Source organism: Notamacropus eugenii, chromosome 1 (assembly GCF_028372415.1).
Source record: "Notamacropus eugenii isolate mMacEug1 chromosome 1, mMacEug1.pri_v2, whole genome shotgun sequence".
Classification (NCBI taxonomy): Eukaryota; Metazoa; Chordata; class Mammalia; order Diprotodontia; family Macropodidae; genus Notamacropus; species Notamacropus eugenii.
In genome coordinates, this window is record NC_092872.1 from 747,777,121 (window position 1) to 747,783,533 (window position 6,413).

Here is a 6,413-nt window from a genome sequence, read left to right on the forward strand (position 1 = left end):
CTCGGATCATGGTGACTAGTTGGGTGACCCTTGAATAATCACATAAGCTCCTTGATCCTTCCTTTCCTCATCTATAAAAATTGGTATAATAGTAGAGTCCTTTCCTCACAGAATTTTTTGTGACAAGTCAAATTTTATTATTCCTATAAAGGCTTCACAAGAATCACAGTGCTAATATAAACCTTTTCATACCTCCTGAGTCAACAATGCAACTACTTGTAATGTTAATGGGAAGATCTTCCCTGCCCCTTAATAGGCCTCATGTGCAGCCCATTAAGGGAAACGTGCTTAAGGGAGGCTTGCTTGCTAGAAAGCTTTCACTCCTTTTGGTAATTAGACCCTGAAACATAAGGGTTGTGATGTCTTCTGGCTCTCTACATATTCTTAGGTGAGCATTTTGCTTCAGACCTCACTCATTGGAAGAAGGTTCTTATGATTTGGCCAGATGACACTCTGGGTAGCTGCTGAAGAGCCCCTGGCTTTGAAACCCAATTGTTGGTGCTTCTTTCTCTGGTAACTATGTATGCATATAATGGTTGGACCGTTGAATCTCTCTGTTGATCTGTGATATATGAATTGTTATGGTCAGACACTTAGAAGCCCTGTCTATTGGTCTTTATGCTATTTTTTTCTGTTTGTAATTTCTGTTTATATTTTCTCTAAAGTTCAGGGAGCAGACTTTTCCCCCTGAATAAGTGGATGACGTGTGTTTGATTAAAGTAATGTGATTGACCCCTTAAAAATTGTTTTCCTTTAAGAAATATAGATCCACGAACTTGTTTTAATAGGTCATCTGGGGTATACTAGGGTACTTGTTGTTGGACTACTAGGTCTTCATAAAAAGAAAAGAAAAGAAAAAGTAAAAAGTCTAGATGTAAAAAAAATATATTTAGAGTAGCTCATTTTTTGTGATGACAAAGAACTGGAAATGAAGGGACTGTCCATCAGTTGGGGTATGGCTGAACAAGTTGAAGTATATGATTGTGATGGAGAACTATTACTGTGTTTTGAGAAAAGATAATCAGAAAGCTTTCAGGAAAAAAAAAAAAAACAATTTGGAAAGACTTATGCAAAGTGAAATGAGCAGAACCGAGAGAACAGTGCACCCAATAACAGTAATATCATACGCTTATCAACCTTGAATAACTTAACTATTTCCAGCAATACAAAGAACACAGGCAGTTGTGAATGGTTTATGATGGAAAATTCTACCCATATCGAGAGAAAGAATTGATGAAGTCTGAACGCAAACTGAAGCACACTATTTTTTTTTTTTTACTTTTTTTGTGTGTTGTTGATTTGTTTTTGTTTTTTTTTTTTTTGGTGTATGTTTTCTTTTACAACACAACTAATTAGAAACATGTTATATGTGATTGCATATATATTACCTATATCACATTGCTAACCTTCTTAATGATGGGGAAGAGAAGGAGGGTTGGGGAGGATTTGGAACTCAAAATTTTAAAATACAATTAGGAAGAATTGTTTGTACATAAAATTGCAAAATGTAAAGTTTGCAGCCTCATCTAAAAGCCAGTTGGTGTTGCCAGTCAATAAATACTTATTATCACAATGTATATAATGCTGGTTCTGGTGTCATAAGACCTGAATTCAAATATAGCTACAGACACTTAGTAGCTGGATATCCTTGAGAAACGATTTAGACATTCGTTGTATCAGTTTCATCATTTGGAAAATAAAGATAATAATAGCACCTTTTCAAAGGTTTTTGTGAGTGTCAGATTAAATAGTAATTGTAAAGAGCTGAACCTAGTGCTTGGCACATGGCAAGCATTATATGAATGCTAAGTATTATTAACATTTTTGTTAGTTGTTTCTATATGCCAGGCATTGTGGGAAGCATGGTGACATAAATATGAAAAAAAGAAAAATGATCTTTATCATCAGTTAGTTTACAATCTAATGGAGGAAGACAACAGACAAAAGGAAGCTGAAAAGGTATACGTATATGTATGCATGTGTGTGTGTGTGTGTATATGCATATATATATGTGTGTGTGTGTACATATATATATATATATATATATAAAATCCCTTTATATTATACCTAACATCAAGCTTTTTCTTGACATTGAGAAAATGGGGTTGGGGGAGGGAACACCTGCCATGGCAGTCCAAATTAATATGGGGCAATACTAGCAGGAACTTCACTCTCCCCTACCCATAGTTAAGCCCAAACTGTCTTATCTTCAAATTTTACTCCTTGCTTCTAATTATTTTCAAGGGCATCAAGTCCAGGCTCTGATGGTTGTAATCCATGGGACCTTGTGTCAGTTACTTAGCATCTGAGACTTCCTATTTCCTTTTCACTTAACTGGGGCTGACCAATGGAATAATTCTTTGTATTTATATAGCATCCTAAAACGTTTTTTTTTTTTAATTTGTGACAAGGAGATAAAGTAGGCCCTAAAGTTACTCATGTCTATTTTACCTGTCCATACGTTGAGCCTCAGAGAGCTGGAGGCCTTTGAGCTATGAAGCACCTGAAGGGACAATTTCAACTTAAGTCTTTTTGAAGACATGACTTACAAAATGTCTCCAAATGCTGGTGTGGTAAGAAATTTTTGTGAAGAATTGAATGTACGGGATAATATATTTAAAGATGCAAGGGAACTTAGAAGCCATTGGCTTCAACCACTTCATTTTATATAAGCGAAAACTCAGTTGCATCAAGCATGGAGTCCTACGCCTAGTCAGGTAGACTAGAGTTCAAACATGGTCTCACTGGCCGTGTAGACCTCATTTTTTGTTTATCTCAACTGTAAAATATGCTGTTGTAAGGATCAGATGAGACAGAAATTAATAAATGTTTATTTCCTTCCTGAGGTGACTTGCCCAGTTTTACAGATCTAGTAATTATCTGAGGCAGGATATGAAACCAGATCTTTCTGATTTCAAGTGCAATCCACCATCCTCTGTGCCACAACTTCTCATTATTGTCATTATCAGATTTTGGGTTATTGCTACTTAGCAAAGTTAGTTTTTAAGAGATAGGAAGAATTAAATTTAATTAAACTAGACAGGAATATCAAACTAGAGGCCTACAAGGGGCCTGAACAGTCCCCAAGTGAAATGAATGATATCCATTATGCCTTGGTCAGTTCCAATTATTCTCTTTGTCCTTCAGGCTGAGTATTTATGAAATACTGCAGGTATTTTTACATGCCAGAGTTTTGGGATAATTACATGGACTAATACATGGGGCAATTAAATGGTGCAATGGACAGAGGATTGGCCCTGGAATCAGGAAAACTCATCTTCTTAAGTTCAAATCTGAACTCAGACACTTACTAGCTGTGGGGCCCTGGTCAAGTCATTTAATCCTGTTTGCCTCAGTTTCTTCATCTGTAAAATGAGTTGGAGAAAGAGTTGAAAAACCATTCCAATATCTCTGCCAAGAAAAGCTCAAATGGAGTTATGAAAAGTTGGACACAACTGAACAACAATATGGTCAAGGGCTTTGGGGCCATGTGAAATAAATATTGGCTTAAAGAAATGGAGATGTTAAGCTTGATAAAGATCAAAGGGAACACAAAAGCTTTCTTAGAGATACTGGGGAAAGAGATTTTGTTTCTGGAGCCAGATCTGATGCACGTTGAAATCTCAACTGCTATATCCACATGACTGTGATTCAATTATTTTATTACCTTGGGATTCAGTTTATTTATCTTTGAAGGGGGAGAAGAGTATTACAGCACTTCTTAAACTGTCGGTCTTGACCCCATATGGGAACAGTAAAAGGTTTCTGAAAGTGTCACAATCAAAATTTAATTAAAAATCAAACATATAATGAATCTGAGATGTTTATTGTAGTACTTGCCTCTGTTGCATTGTGCACCTTCACTGCAGCCTTGGTTCTGAACACACAGCATGTGCACTTTGCACTGTGTATGTCCTCAGGTCACAGAGTGCCAACAAATGCTGCCAGAATGCAAAAAGGAGTCAGGAGTAGAAAAAGTTAAAGAGACTGGAGACTGGATTGGCTTTGTGGTGGTTTCCAGTTCTAGACATGTGGCTCTTTCTGATTTCCACTCAGTGGAAAATAAATGTTCTCACCACCTCATCACCATGGTTGCTGTCTCCAACATTGACTGATACTGCCCCTCTCAGCCTCCTTTCCCCTCTGATTGGAGGGCTAGAGCATAGCATAGGAAACTCCTCCCAATGGTCCCTTTTATAGAGGGCAGAAACTGGACTTTGGGGCTCATACCACTCTGCATCTACTGCTCTGTTTGGTTTCAAGGTCATGGAACAAGACAAGCCCAATATACCCTGGCCTCCTCACTCCCATACATACTTTATAGCCTCCCTTTTTGTGTGGTCTCTCTCCATTAGATTGTAAGTTTTTATTGTATCCCCAGCATTTAGCACTTTGACTGGCCCATAATGGATGTTTGACAAGTGTTTATTCAACTTAATTTTATCTTAAGATAATTGTTTGAAGAATAATTCTAAACTTGTCCTCTTGGTCCTTCAGAGGGCAGAACCAGGAATAATGTGGATAAGTTACAAAGAGTCAAATTTCATTCTAATTTTAAATGAGGGAAAACAAAAGAAAATAAAAACCTTCCTAGCAATTATTGCTCTTCATAATTGGAATTGCGGAATGGGCTCTTGCAGAATGTCTTGTGTAGCTCCTCACTGGAGGTATTTGAACTGAGCCTGAATGATAACTTCTGTGTCCTAGCCAGTTTCAACAGCTGCTGTGATACATTCAAAAATTCTAATTCTTGATTCCATTTACCCTATGTTTGGAAACTTTTTTTTTTTAAGTTAGGCTTGAGGTCTAAATCTCTCATTTCTTTTCAGTGCTCCTAATTCTGCTCATTAGGGTCAATAAAAAAATAATCATTCATAGAAGTCATTGGTATTCTTCATTTACCCATACAATTTTTTATTTTTTCTTTCTTTTCTGTCTCCCTAGAGACTTAGTGTTACTGAAGAAAAATCAGACACACAGTCTCTCTCTCTCTCTCTCTCTGTCTCTCTCTCTCTCAAAAAAAAACCCAAAAAAACAAAACTGTGCATGTAAATTGTTTATTTTGCTGGAAGGGATGACACCAGAGTCCCCATGGCTCAGATTGTTGAGAAAAGGTGGGTAAGGCTAAACACTGCATAGATAAAAGTAGAATTCTTAAAAGGTTAAAACATACACAAACACCTGGAAATATATGTTCTATTATTTATATGAAATGCATCCTTTATTTTCCCTTCCTTCAGTGGAAAAGAAGATAAGGATTTCTTAGAGCTTCAAAACCATCCCAAAGTTCTGAGTTAAATGAGCTTTTTTTGTCACTTTTCAGAATTTAATTATTAACAATCAAAACAGCATCAGACAGACGACGCAGGTAGTGTCTTAAGCACTTTGGAGGTTCTTTCTCACAAATTATCTGCTTTGTCCTTATGATAGCCCCATGAGGAAGACTGGGCAGGGATTAGTCCTAGACTTCCAAATTCTCAGAGATCCCCCCCCCCCAACCTTCATTTATGAAATTACAAATTAATATATTCATGTTTCATTCCATGGCTGATTTCAAAGATCCCATGCTAACATTCCTAAGAGAAAGTTGTTTTCTTTTCTTTTTTTTTCCGATTTATTTATTTATTTAACTTTTTTAACATTCATTTTCACAGAATTTTGGGTTCCAAATTTTCTCCCCCCTTATCCCCTCCCCCCACCCCAAAACACCGAGCATTCCAATTGCCCCCATCACCAATCTGCTCTCTCCTCTCTCATCCCTCTCTGCCCTTGTCTCCATCCTGTCCTCTGTCCTGTAGGGCCAAATAACTTTCTAAACCCCTTTACCTGTGTTTCTTATTTCCTAGTGGTAAGAACAGTACTCAACAGTTGTTCCTAAAACTTTGAGTTCCAACTTCGTTTCCTCCCTCCCTCCCCATCCCCTCCCTTTGGAAGGCAAGCAATTCAGTATAGGCCAAATCTGTGTAGTTTTGCAAATGACTTCCATAATAGTTGTGTTGTATAAGACTAACTATATTTCCCTCCATCTTATCGTGCCCCCAATTACTTCTATTCTCTCTTTTGATCCTCTCCCTCCCCATGAGTGTCAACCTCAAATTGCTCCCTCCTCCCCATACCCTCCCTTCCATCATCCCCCCCACCCTGTTTATCTCCTTATCCCCCACTTTCCTGTATTGTAAGATGGGTTTTCATACCAAAATGACTGTGCATTTTATTCCTTCCTTTAGTGGAATGTGATGAGAGTAAACTTCATGTTTTTTCTCTCACTTCCCCTCTTTTCCCCTAAACTAAAAAAGTCTTTTGCTTGCCTCTTTTATGAGAGATGATTTGCCCCATTCCATTTCTCCCTTTCTCCTCCCATATATTTCTCTCTCACTGCTTGATTTCATTTTTTTTAAGATATGATCCCATCC